The sequence below is a fragment of the Crocodylus porosus genome, unplaced genomic scaffold (assembly GCF_001723895.1).
Source record: "Crocodylus porosus isolate Cpor-Errol unplaced genomic scaffold, CroPor_comp1, whole genome shotgun sequence".
In the NCBI taxonomy this organism is placed as follows: Eukaryota; Metazoa; Chordata; order Crocodylia; family Crocodylidae; genus Crocodylus; species Crocodylus porosus.
In genome coordinates, this window is record NW_017728943.1 from 1346828 (window position 1) to 1360926 (window position 14099).

A 14099-nucleotide genomic window follows, 5' to 3' on the forward strand; every position below is an offset into this window, starting at 1 on the left:
TGCTGCCACCATGTGCCACTGCTGCCTGCCATTGACCAGCTGCTGGGGGACCCCTTCCCCCACTCATCAACTGGCTGCTGCTGGGAGGCCCTCCCTCTCCCCCCCCCGCTCATCCAGGGGGTACAGTCCAGGAGGGGTATCCACCAGAATGGGTACACTTCTTAAAAAAAAGGTTGAAAACCCCTGGAGTAGAGGGATACCCATTCCAGATTGTAGCATTTTTTGATGTCCTTTAAGAGGTAGTGGTGTTGCCCAGTCAAGGGCTTTACCAGTCAACAAGCTGATAATGTGCTCTACCTTGATCCTACCAATGGGATATAGGTGTGGGGATAGCATGAACCAAAACAGTACTGGGCATCACCAGATCTCTTTGGGCAGCAGTATTGTAGGGGCTGGGGCTGTGGGTGTGTCAGATTTGTCAATAGGGTACTGTTCCACCTCTGCAGGTGAGCTACCTGGCTTTACAGACCCTGGGCAGTGTTCTGCAGTTCACTGGGTGAGACATGGGCATCTGTCAACTTCATATCCATGGTAGGGTGATAAAAGAAGGTTCCCTTCAAAAAGGGGCAGATTTTTTTTTGGTTTGCTCAAGCAGTCAGAAATGAAGCACGGATAGTTCAGAGCCAGGTTCAGAGCCGTTGGTTCAAGCTAGGCAAAAGAGCAAGGTCTGAAGAATAAGCTACAACCAGGAACTGCTGATACTGGAGGCAGGGAACCAAGTAGGAAGATAAAACCAAGCAAGGTTGAAGCAGGAGTCTGTGCAGATAGAAACTGTGATCAGGGCTGGATAAAAGGGTAGGCAGAGCCTGGGACAGGAATGGGAGACAAGCCTTAGCATTAGTGGGGTCACTCAAGGTGTTTCATAGTTTCATAGTTGGTTGGGTCGGAAGGGACCTGAGCAGATCATCAAGTCGAACCCCCTGCCATGGGCAGGAAAGAGTACTGGGGTCAAATGACCCCGGCTGGGTGATTATCTAGCCTCCTTTTGAAGATCCCCAGGGTAGAAGCGAGCACCACTTCCCTTGGAAGCTGGTTCCAGATCCTAGCCACCCTGACTGTGAAATAGCGCCTCCTGATATCTAGCCTGAAGGAGACATGTTGACCACATGTTGACCACCAGCAGTCTGCTCAACCCTCTCACGATAGACTTTGAGGAAGAGGCATGGTTGTATAGGGATACGGCTTTTTGGTAGAAATAGACTAGCTTGTTTACATGATTTGGGGATATGGTTCTACAGCTACATGGGTTCACTGGTCCCTGCTATCACAGCTGTCTTTCCTGTCTTGACCCTGTCCTATTGACCTTATCTCTGGGCTGAGTTCAATGCTGTCAGCACAAGTTAAGCATGGTTTCTGTGTGCCTACCAGTAGAATTTAGGTACCTCAGCACAAAACTTTGAATTGCAAAGGAGCATAGGTGGGAACTAGGCACCTAAGCCTGGGGTTGGCCCATGGGTTGGATCTATTCCACTGATCGATTCTATCCTGCCTGCAAAGATGGGGCTTCTGTGGTGCTTTGGCATGTGTATAGGGCTTCTGTGGCTTTTTGGTGGTGGGAGGCCTCATTCACACAGACATTGGGCAGTGGCCACTGCTAGGTTAGAAGGGCTGGCCTGTATCAGACTAAACTATGTGTCTTTGGCCTGCTACTGCCGAAATGTTCTCAGCCTCTGTCCTGAGCTATAGTCCATGTGCAGAAGCCGTAGAGGTAACTTTGCAATCCAAAATGGGAGTGTCCTGCTTCTTGTAACTAAGCTCTGCCTGAGTCCCATTTAGGTACCTAATGGACCAATCTCAATTTGGCCCTGATCTGATTATGCAAAGTGCTGTAGAAACAAAAAGATGGTCTGTGCCATCTTTCTTCCTATGTGGGGGGAATAAGGGGCTCCAAAATATGCAAACATTGCAGAGTGACAGGGTGTTAATCACCAGAGGTTAGTCATAATAGTTATTGCAGTCCTGGTAAGTATATGGATACTCCAGTGATGAGTGTGGTGTTAGAACAGTGGTTTTCAATCTTTTTACACTTGAGGCTTCCCTTGGAAAATGCCAGCTCTTAGTTTTCATTCATTTCTTGATTACAGAAAAATAAAACAGGAATATTTCTGTTGCAGAGAACTCAGAAAGACCACAGCAGGTCAGTGTTGTAGCATATAGTGTCTTAACAATATGGATTCTTCCAGCAAAGCTTCGCCAGCTGTTTCATTTCAGTGTTATTTCAACTCGCTTCGCTTTCAAAACAGCAAAATCGAGACGAAATGAAGGGCTTTGAAACTGCCTCAAAACGAAACAAGACCAGTCAAAACATTTTGAAAGTTTCAAAAGGTTTTGAATTTCAAAGCAGCTATCCAGGTGGTGGGAGGCAGGGGAGAGCCAGGGCTGCGCTCTGAGTGGCTCTGCAGCCCCATGTGGCTCATCCTGGTGGGGAGTGCAGTGCTCGATCTGCCCACTTCCCACTGCCTGGCTCCACTCTGATCGGCTCTGATGGACTTCAGCCCAGTGGCAGAAGGTGGGAGAGCCGGGGCTGCACTCTGCCTCCTGCCACCGGGCTGAGTTCCACGGGGCTGGGAGCTGAGCCTGGTGGGGGGAAGTGGAACGCAGCTTGGTGCTCCACTCCACTTCCCCACACCAGGCTCAGTTCCCCAGGACTGCTCTGGGGAACTGAGCCCAGTAGGCGGAAGTGCCTTCTGCCACCAGGCTCAGTTCCATGGATCCGTGCTGGGTGCAGGTCGCGCCCCATGCCAGTCCCAAGTGGCGGCAGCAGCCTCCCACCCACACCACTGGGAGGGCTGCAGGGTTCTGCCGGACTTCTTCTGGGGGTGTGGACCCCGATCTGCCTGCCAGTTGACAGGAGGCAGCTCCTGCCACCTGGGACTGGCGCTGGGCACAGCCCGCACCCAGCGCTGGGAAGATTGATGCTGCTGCTGGCCCTAGATCGCAGGTGGTTGGCAGAACCAACCAACTGTGATCTGGCAGGCAGATCAGGAGCCATACCACAAGGAGGAGTCTGTCAGAGCCCCTGCAGCCCTCCTGGGGGTGTGGGCAGGCCCCCAATCTGCCTGCCAGATGACAGGTGGTTGGTTCTGCCACCTGGGGCCAGCAGCAGCAGCAATCTTCCTGGTGTTGGGTGTGGGCTGCACTCAGTGTTGGTCCCAGGCAGTTGCAGCAGCCTCCTGTCACCTGGCAGGCAGATTGGAGGGCCCGCACCCCTGGGAGGAGTCTGGCATAGTCCCCACAGCCCTCCTGGAGGTGCGGGCAAGCCCCTGATCTGCCTGCTGGGTGACAGGAGACTGGTGCTGCTGTCTGGGACTGGTGCTGGGCGCAGCCCTTGCCAAGAAGATCTGTGCTGTTGCTGGTCCCAGCTGGCAACACCAGCCTCCTGTCATCCAGCAGGCAGATTGGGGACTCACCCGCACCCCGAGGAGGGCTGCTGAGGCTGTGCCGGACTCCTCCTGGGAGTGCAGGCCCCAATCTGCCCACCGGATCACAGGACGCTGTTCCTGCTCTCCAGCTCCTGCTTGTCAACAGCTTGAGGTGCAGTTTCCTAGAAACCTCTGTACCTATCTCCTTGAAACATGGCAGGCTTCATGCCCTCAGAAGGGGCTACCATCCCTGCAAGTTTCATCTGAACCAGGCAAGAAATGACAAAGTTATAGGCTGTTTCGTGCTTCCCCATTATAGCCTATGGGCGAAATGTCGAAACAGCAGAGAAACAGTGAAACAGTTTCAATGAAATGAAACGGAACAGTGCTTTTGAAACGAAACAAAACTTGAAACGAAACACTGTTCCGCTGAAGTGGAAGTCAAAGCAGAATGCTGCTGTTTCACACAGCTCTAATAGATTTCTGTTTAAAATATGTGAGTGTATGTTGTGAACCATGTTTGCCCACCTAACAAGTGCTAACATTGTGTGGCACCCTGTGCACCCTTGAAACAATCTCAAGACACCCCAGCGTGCCTGGCACCCTGGTTGAGAATCACTGTGTTAGAACCTACTTAGCATAGAAAAGGTACTGACAGTGCAAAAGGGTCCTTCGGTCCCTCATTCATTTTATGGTATGTTTCTTTGCACCTTCAGCACAGAAGATACTCGCCTGCTCACTGGTTATTATACAAAGTCTTAAAAGCACAAAGAACCAGCCCCAAACTGGTTCAGATGGACACAGCTAGATAAAACCTACTGCAGATGAAAACCTCTTACCATTCTGCACTCAAGGAAAGCAGAATGGCTTTATGTCACCCCCTGGCAACATGAAGAGCAGTGTGTTAGAGCTACGGTTCTGGGAGGGTCATAGTACTGTGTTCATCCTACCAAACAAGGCTTGATCCTTATTTCTTTACATGTTGCTGAGACCTAAAGAGGGCATCATGGTGATAGTGTGCTTGGGTAAAGAAAGCCATTGGCAGAGGCTTGCTTTTGAGTCTATGCTCTCAGACCTTTTACTTCAACTACTTTTGCATGGTGCTGATGCGGATTATTAGTATACTAGGTTTCATCAATGCTAGTTTTAACATGTATTAAGGCCCCAGAATCTGGAGGCATGTGATTTGCTATTATTATTTTTAAAGTAAGTCCTTGGACCTCATAATAGTGGAGACAAGCTTGGAAATGTAACCAAAATGCAGTTTAAAAGGCTTAAAAAGCACTAGGCGAATGTAAGAAATCCCACATTTATGATTATTAGTAAGCTTAATGACTTTTAAGCTAATTTCATGATTTCTGAGAGACCCTTGAGTCATGTTTCTTTAAATATTTGGGGTGCACAATGTTGGCAATATGCACTTGTGAGATGGATTTGCATCATGTACAAACAATACTGCCATTCTAGTGCCCTGCTATCAGCCTCATAGAACCCGGGAGCTATTCATAAGAAGGGCCTATTCCCTTCATGCCGTGTTATTGGATTCCTCTATATAATCTCTGTTTAAACTGTTTTGAGATCATGAGGTGAAATTTGCCATAATGCACCCTACTTGATCAAGCATTAGGTAATGTTTGATGAGAGAAGGTAGCCCTAAATATTACAGTAGATGCAGTGCAGAGGCAAAAAGTGGATTCAGTCCTCAATCTCTGACTGTGGGTTGCCAACAAGGGCACCTCGTCTGTGCCAACTGAGGTGGTGCCTATATCCTGACAATTGGGAGATGAGCAAAGATATACTAACTCTTTCCCCATGGGGCACTGAACAGCCGCTAAATGGTAACAGCTTTTGGTCATTCATTACTGAACTGTACTGGATTCAAAATTGGCTGAAACCTGTATCCCTCTATCAATTTCTTTGGACCATCCTGTCCCACAAGAGTTATGGTTTTAGGATATTGGTGGTAGGAATGCAACTAGCTTAGTTAGTGCTGCAGATCCTGGCTGTGGTACATGCATAGAACTGCAGAAAAAGCCTTTCAGTGCATGGCAGCCTGCCAGCAAATTAGCACTGGACAATAATGCAAAATGGACACATTGTATAAAACTCATCTATCTTCCCCTCTATTACTTACTGTTAAACTTGTCCTGTCCACAGATACTTGATGTATTGACTTTGGCATGAGTGCAGAAGATTATTGGAATCCCTCCCTGGGCATGTGTAGGATCTAGTTCCCTGTTAGAGGAGTCTTTGGGGGGGGCGGGGGGGAGCGGGGCGGGGGTTGTATCTTTAAAGCAGCTGGAATTGACCGCTGTCAGAAACATGACGCTTAGCGAGATGGACTGTTGCCCTGATCTAGTAGTGCAACTATGCGATACACTGATACAATACTGTACCTTCCATCTTAGGACACTTCCCTGCTTTATAGAGTTAATGAATTTAGATTTGCAACCCATCTCTGAGGTAGGGAAATATTTGTACCTCATTTTACAGATGGACAAAACTGAGGCATAGGAAGGTGAAGTAGAGGCTTAGCAGAGACGGGGGAAAAAATCCAGCGCATTCTTCCCCTTCTCAAGTTCTCCCCATGTTCTAGCTACTAGGAAAGGACTCTGTTTCCTCCTGCAGCTGCTTCATTTGCTGGTGAAGGTTTGGTGATAGGAGAAGATATTGGAGACTTTCTGATATAATAAGGCTGTAGGGTGGTCAACAAAGGCATCCAAACTCTAGTGCAAAAAGAAACTCACAAGTTTTAGGGTTTTCAGAGAAGGGTACACTCTCCATATGTGAGAGACACTAGTGCAGTCCTGCCTATCCAGACCAATGATTTTGCTTCAGTGATACAATAATTGAATCAAAGGCAAGCACAATATCGTGGATGAAAAGATTAATCATCTTTTAAAATGCAGGCAACTTGGATCTGGGCTTGGACCAGGAAGAATTTTCAAATGTCTTTCTCCACTGTTGATCTATTGATAGAATCACATCTAGTGATAGATATAAAGTGGATAATTTCCAAGGAGCTGAAGGGAATTAGATACCCAAATCCCATTGTCTTTCAGAACCTTTTAGGACATCATAGTGTAAGTTGTTCCCAGTTTTTAAAAATGCATCTAATTTTCTTACTCATTTCAGAGGGGGTCCCCTTAGGGGGACAAAGAAGGCTTCACTGACAGAGCAGAGCCTCTGTCATTAGGGGGAGCTGTCATAACTTGTGGAAGGAAAAGTTTCTTCATATACTGTGTCTAGACCAGTGGGTTTTGCCACCATTGCTATGACAGAGGCAGATCTTTAGTGCATACAGGGCCTTACTTTTTTTTAAATAAATTTTTGTTCCCAGGGCCAAATCAGTTCCAAATTTTGACTGAGTAAAGCTCCATCATTCAATTCTGTGGTGCTTCCACCAGCAAGTATCCTACTTCTCAGATTCATCAGTTTGGGGTTTCAGATACTCCCAAATTCATGGCAGGCATCCTACATGCAAGCCCCAAGCCTGGAGGTCTTGGAGTTCAGATGGCCCCTAGTCTTGTTTTCTCCTAGCCAAAAGGCCAAAGGAGCAACCTAGGGGGAAAGCACGAAGAGCAAGAGTTGAGATTCTGGACAACAACTTAAATGTCTTGTCTGTGCCCCACAGCTGCTCCCTTGTTCAATTCATAGTTTAGGAAATGTTGGCTTACATACAGGAATTAGGAAGTCTGGTTATTTAGCAACCTTACCTAGTGAAGCTTGGACTAGAACATGTTTCTCTATGTTATAACATTTTCCAGGCCACAATCTTGCATTCCTCTAGATCAGCGGTTCTCAACCTATTTAGGCTCAAAATTTAGCAGCCCTCCACTAAAAAACTGATTTAAATATATTGTGAATATTATAGCATGCATGTTATCCTTTATTATTAAGATGTTAGCAATTGATTAGGGCATTATAATTATCTTATGTTCACCCCACTGCCATGGCCAGGTGGAACTGTGCTGTGTACCTCCTGCAGAGTCAGATTGGGAAGCAGCTGTGACAGGAGCATGTCATCTTGCCACAGCTGTTCTTGGTTCAACCCTGCACAGCATTTCCCGGAAACAGACAGGTGGGGCAGGTGGAACCATCTTGTGTGCTTTGGCTTTTAGGAGCCACTCAGAGCCGAACCCAAAAGATCAGCAGCAGAAATGGCGTGCCTGCCTTCAAGACATAGTATCATAGTACTTAGGGTCAGAAGGGACCTAAACAGATCATCAAGTCCAACCTCTACCCTGGGAAGGAACAGGTGCTGGGATCATATCGCCCCAGCCAAATATCTGTCCAGCCTCCTCTTGAAGACCCCCAAGGTAGGAGCAAGCACCACCTCCCTCGGGAGCCCATTCCAGAGCCTGGCAGCCCTAACTGTAAAGTAATGTCTCCTGATATCCAGCCTGAACCTGCTCTTTAACAATTTATAGCTGTTATTCCTAGTAACCCCCGGTGGTGTCTGGGGGAACAGAGCCTCACCTAATTTCCTCTGGTCCCCCCTGGTGAGTTTGTAAACAGCCACCAGATCCCCTCTCTGTCTTCTCTTGTGGAGGCTGAATAGGTTCAGGTCCCGTAGCCTCTCTTTGTAGGGTCTGCCCTGCTGCCCCTTGACCATGCAAGTGGCCCTCCTCTGGACCCTCTCAATGCTAGCTACATCCCTCCTGAAGTACGGCACCCAGAACTGAATGCAGTACTCCAACTGCGGACTGACCAATGCCGCATAGATGGGGAGTATCACCTCCCTGGACCTGCTTGCAATGACTCTGTAGATGCATGACAAGGTGTGGTTAGCTTTACTGACCACTTCCTTGCATTGGCAGCTCATGTCCATCCTGGAGTCAACAATGGCTCTACGATCCCTTTCTGCCACCGTGTTGACAAGAAGGGAGTTCCCCAGCCTGTAGGTGTGTCGCTGGTTCCTTCTCCCTAGATGCAGCACCTTGGACTTGTCTGCATTGAATTCCATCCTATTCTCGTCCGCCCACCTCTGTAACCTGTCTAGATCTAAAATGAGGGGGCACCCAGATTTGAACTGGGGAACCTCTTGATCTGCAGTCAAATGCTCTACCACTGAGCTATACCCCCTTATACATAATGCAGACAGGTGCAGCTTTTTGGTGCAGTGGCCTCAGTTTGGTTCTGATGTGCTTCCTGAAAACAGAGGCAGGTAGGGAAATTTCAACCCATAGTGGCAATGACCATGTAGCACCCCTGACAGGTTCTTGTGGCATCCCAGGGAGTTGTGGGATCCTATCTGGGAACCACTACTGATCCAAGATCAGGATCAGAGAAAGCCAAACCTGGGTTCTAGGAAGCATATTTCAATTGCTAATTAAAAGAATAATTGTGAAATTGCATTTTGTAGCATGAAGAGAAAGACACAGAATTCTGAAGAAATGTGCACAAATGTAATACAGCATACATGGGATTTTATGCAAGCAGGACATGGGACATCAGGACTTACAGCTTCTGGTCCAGGCAGTGATGCAACCTTCTACCTTCTAGGTGTGTGTGTGGATGTAGGCACCTAAGTGTGATTCTATTCCACTCTGTCCTGGAAAAAACTGTTACTGCAAAGTGTGGGTGGGTCCTTATCTCCCTCACTGCTTTTTTATGGCTCAGTCTTAAGGGTCAAAGGTGATATGTTATGTGTTATGACAGCAGTGCATCAGTGGCTTCAGAACTTAAGCAGGATGGAATAGCATTGCACTGAGGTGCCTAAATCCCCAATATAGGAAATAAAATCTGGCCACCAGTCTGCTGTGCATTGGCTTCTTATCTGTGAAGTGTGAACAGTGACAGTCCTTTTTGACACAGGTGTTGACAGCTTGAAATCTTGTCAGTTTACAAAGAAAAATTAGTTAAAAACCATGTCCGCTCCTGCCCCCTTCTCTGAGACCCTCCCACCCCTTCTTCAATTTTTGTGGCTTAGCAACTGTATTTTCTAAATTAAATAATTTAAAACATTTTTAAGAACCCACAACCACATCAAGCACAGGATTAAATACTTTGCTGAATCAAAGCCTAACCAGATAAATTAAAAGCTGTTAATTGAATTGGGGATACAGTATGTTTGCAACCTCAGTTTTGCATACATTTGCATTTGATTGAAAAGCCCAACCCATCATGCTGCTTATTTCCTGTGCATTTCCGCTTTGTCCTAGGCTGTGTCCAAGCATATAAGACATGGGCCCTGCCCTAAGGAGTTTCATAAATTGTATTTATGTACTAATGGGAGATTGGCTCATTGGAGGAATTCATTAGCACTGGAAGTAAAAGCCAAGGCATCTCCAGAAAAGAGAGAAACAGCTAACTAGGTTCTAGCCTGTATCTTATGCACAAGGTAGAGGAGAGCAAACGTTCACAACAGTTGAAGTCAGGATCCAGGGGTGAACAAGGATCAGGGTCAGAGAAAGCCAAAGCCCAGTCAGGAGCCTGGAGAACCACAGAGCAGTGAACACAAAGCTGTGCAAAGGTGTGCTTTTAAGGGGTGAGTGGCACTTTCAGCAGCCAGTGCTGTTGCAGGAACTGAGATAGTCACATTAAGCAGGGATCAGGGGTATGTGTGACTACTCAGGTACTTGGCTCAGCTGGGCATGCCTGATAAGCGTCCCTGACAGTATCCTGTCCTTACGGGGCCCAGGACCTGGCTTTTCTGGGTACTCTGGGTACTAGTGCATGAACATGGTCAGCCGGTTCCCAAGATTGGTTTTCAGGGCCATAGCTGTTCCAGTCAACCAAGTAATGGAGCTTGCCTCAGACATATTTGAAGTCTAACGCCTGCTTAACAATATATTCTTCATGGCCTTCCACTATCATGGTTGGGGGGGCAGGTCCAGACAGTCAGGAAAGGGGTTCCTGATAAAAGGTTTGAGTAGTGAAATATGGACAATGGGGTGCGCTTACAATATCTTTGACAGCTGAAGCTTGAATGCATTGGAACTTATTTGTTCCACAACCTTAAATGGACCCACTAACTGGTGGTCCAGTTTAGCTGATGGTCTTGCTATTTTTTGAGGAGAGCCAGACCTTGTTGCTGACCAAAAAATGGTGGGGTCCTTATATGCAGCTTGGTCCTTATATGTAGTCTTGGTTGCATCAAGATGGGCTTTTAGTTCTTGTTGAACCTGCTGGAGATGGGATACAAAGTTGTTCGCTGCAGGAGCCCATGGGTAGGTTGGCAGTACTGGGTGGAACTGAGGATAAAATCCATAGCTGGAAAAAAAGGGCATCTGGTCTACAGATGTATGGACAGTGTTGTATACAAATTCAACTAGGGCGAGTAAGGGCACTCAGTTATCCTGGTGAAAGTTTAGAAAGCACCTGAGTTATTGTTCCAGGGTCTGGTTTATGTACTCTGTTTGTCTGTTGGTCTGAGGGTGGTGTATGGAAAAGTGAAGGGGTTCCACATCCAGGCTTTACAGAGCTTGGTTTTCTCAGGGCCTGAGAAGGACCTGATGCACACGTTCTGAATGCTGGGCCAGATCATCAGAGAAAATTAAAATGTTATCCAGATAAGTTATAACAAACTGGTCTAGCATATCTCGACACACATCGTTTACAAAGTGTTGGAATGTTGCAGGGGCAAGGCATAGTCCGAAGGGTATAACCAGGTATTTAAAATACCGATAGTGGGACCAAAACATGGTCTTCCACTCATCTCCCTCCCGTATTGTAGGTGCCCTGCAGATTGAATTTCGAAAAAATCTTAGCCTTACAAAGCCTCTCAGATAACTTGTTCATTAAGGGCAGCAGATAACAGTTATGAATTGTTATCTTGTTTAGGGCCTTCTAATCCATGCAGGGGTAGAGACAGCCATCTTTCTTGGCCACATAGAATATCCCCAGTTGGGGAAGTAGAAGGCCTGATGAACCCCTTGTGCAGGTTCTCAGTATTCCTTGAGAGCCCTGAGCTCTTGTTTGGAGAGGGAATAAATGAGCCCAAAAGGGATCTTTGCCTCGCCCCACCACCCCACGCACCCCTGGAGGCATCTGGGGCCTGCACCCCGCCCACCTGTGCTCCGGGGGGAGGCTGCCGCTGCTGCAGGCTGCCCACTGTGCCTGGAGCACAGATGGCGGGGGAGGCACAGGCCCCCGAGGCTTTGGTCAGTCTGCGCTCAGCGGCAGGAACCCCTCCACCCCGACACGCCCCTTGACTGCGGAGGCTTCCAGACCCGGCCAGGCCAGGGCCCAACACCACATTGTCTGGCTGCTGGGTAGGCACAGCTCAGTGGAGCCATGGCACCGGAGTGGAATTGGGTCCTGGCCTGGGACTCTCTGCAGTCCAGGGGCACATGGCGGGGGGAGGGAAGGGGTGGGGCTTCTGTTGCTGGGCACAGCCCGACGGAGGCCCCAGAAGTCCATTCCCCTCCTCCACCTGTGCTCTGGGTGCAGTGGGCAGCCTGCAGCAGCATCCGCCTTGTCCCGAGCATGGGTGGGGGGGTATGGGCCCCCAGTGGTGGGAGCCCCCCCATGTACCCATGGATGACCAAATCTTCCCTTACCTAGCTAAGCCAGGGCTGCCCCCACATGAGTCCTCACTGCTTAGCTGAGGTGTGCCTACATGTGGCCAGCTTGCCTCTGCTGCCTCCACCTCCACAGAGATGGGGGAGCTACCCCTGTGCCCCTGGAGGAGCCCCCCAGGCTCCAATCCTCCCACCATCTGGCCAGGCTGGGGCTCCACTTACCTTTCCCTGCTCCTGGCTGGGCCACACGGTCAGTTGCTCACTGCGGGGGGCCTTGATCTGGCCCCTGCCCCTTCCCTCCCCCACAAATTGACCTGCTTGGGCTGGGGGTGGGGCAGGTGCGCACATGCGTGTGCGCCCAACCCTTCCTCAGCCCAGGATTGACTAAAAGAGGCTCCAGGATTGACTTGTCAATGAGGATCGATGGGTTGGTGACCATTGCCATAAAATTATTGGAGGCCCCTGTGTCTAAGAGTGCTGGAACAGAGAGATCCACCCCAGACTGGTGTTGCAGGAGGAGAGTAACAAGCAAGGGCATGTCTTAGAGTTTGGTGGCACTCAAGTGTTTGATGTGATTCAGAAGATCTGGCTGAATGGTCATTGGAGGGCCAGAACAAGGCCCCTCTAATGAGGCTGGGCTGAAGAGTTTCCTGAAGGGGAGGTGGGCATTCCTTTCCTCAGGCAAGTCTGGGCAAAATACCCTGCCTCCTCACAATACAAGCAGAGCCCCTGGGAGTGACAATGAGCCTTCTCCGAGGGGAATCTTTTCCTAGTCGTGTCTACTTGCATGGGATCCACAGGAGGCAATGTCAACTCTTCCAGGTCCCTAGCTGGCCCCGGAGGCTGAGATTTGCCCCAACACTCCTGTTGCTGTTCAGACAGATGGGTGTCAATGCAGATACTCAGATCAGTGAGTCCAGCTAAGATAGCTGGGAGCTCCACCTAGGCCAGTTCATCTTTAATGTGGCTTTGAAGTCCCTGGTAGATGTGGAAATGTTGAGCTGCCTTATTCCATTCAATGTCAGCAACTAGCTGTCTACTTTTGGCGCCATAACTCGATACTGAGCAGCATCCCTATCTGAGAGAGCTGGCCCTGTGGTACAGACCTGTTGCGGTCTCCGAAAATCTTGCCCATGGCCTGTATAAAGTCTTCCAGTTAGTCAAGGAGGGGGTCTGCAGACTCCAGGAGTGGGGAAGCTCAGGCCAGGGCATTGCCACTCAAAAGGCTGATGATGAACCCCACCTTGACTGCATCTGATAGGTTCTGTGACAGAGATGAAAGGGAAAGTGGCACTGATTAATGAATCCCTGGAAGCAGCAGGGATCCCTATCAAATTTGATGGGTAGCAGAATATAGGATTTGAGGTGAGACAGTGTGACCTAGCTGCCCTGATGGGCTTAGAAGCAAGGTGCAATGGTTTTGCAGGGCTGTAATCAGGGCTTGTAACCCCTGGAAAGCAGCCAGCAGCTCACCTCCAGAAATCTGCCTCCATGGGTAATTCCATCTCCCTGTACCATTGTGGGTGAGCAAGGCACACCTTGCTATCAGGGCTTGGCCAGGATTAGGCATCTGGACCATTATTAGGTCACTAGGAGTGACCTGGGGGTCAGTGGGGTGGGGGCACAGGTTACTGGAGCCAAGAGGGGAGATCCAAGAGATGTAGTCTGAGACATAAGCTGAGGTCAGGAGCCAGGAGTCAGAAAACTTGTGCCGGGTCCCAAGGAAGATCTCAGGTCAGGATCAAGAAAGCCAAGTCAAATCAGGATGCAGGGGAACCAGAGTGGGCAGGCCCAGTGCTGAGGTTCAGGGGAGAGCCAACATCAGAGTTAGAGAAGGCTAAAGTTGAGTTGGGAGCCAGGAGGACCAGAAAGCAGTGAACACAAGGCTTGCCAGAGCAGACCAAGTCTGTCGATAGGTGTGCTTGCTGTCTGAGTCTGCAGATGCACTTATAAGGGGTGAGTGGCACTTTCAGCTACCCATGCACTTGCAGGGAACGGGCAGTTGCATTAGTCAGGGATAGGTATGACTACTCAGATGCTTGGCCCACGTGGGGATGCCTGATCAGTAGCCCCAACAGTTGGGTTAGGAGTGAGGGAGAAATGAGTACAGTTCCTTGTTCCTTTACAGGTTTTTCTGTATGATGGTGGGCATGTCACTTAGCCTCTGTGACCTTGTTCTTCACCTGCCAAAGACAGGGAAGTGCTCATTTGCTGTGATGATAGCCTTGGGCACTCCTGCTCATCTCCATACCTGAACCAAGTTTGCCCTTGC

At 49.0% G+C, this 14099-nt stretch overlaps 1 protein-coding gene and 1 non-coding gene across 3 annotated transcripts in view; one reads left to right on the plus strand and one right to left on the minus strand.

The window, feature by feature from the left end:
* Positions 1–14099, plus strand: part of IGF2BP1 (insulin like growth factor 2 mRNA binding protein 1) — an 85190-nt gene that overhangs the window by 23087 nt on the left and 48004 nt on the right. The gene's annotated exons all lie outside the window — the stretch shown is intronic.
* TRNAC-GCA lies at positions 8375–8447 on the minus strand. Its single transcript has one exon. It is a non-coding gene; the product is annotated as a tRNA-Cys (tRNA).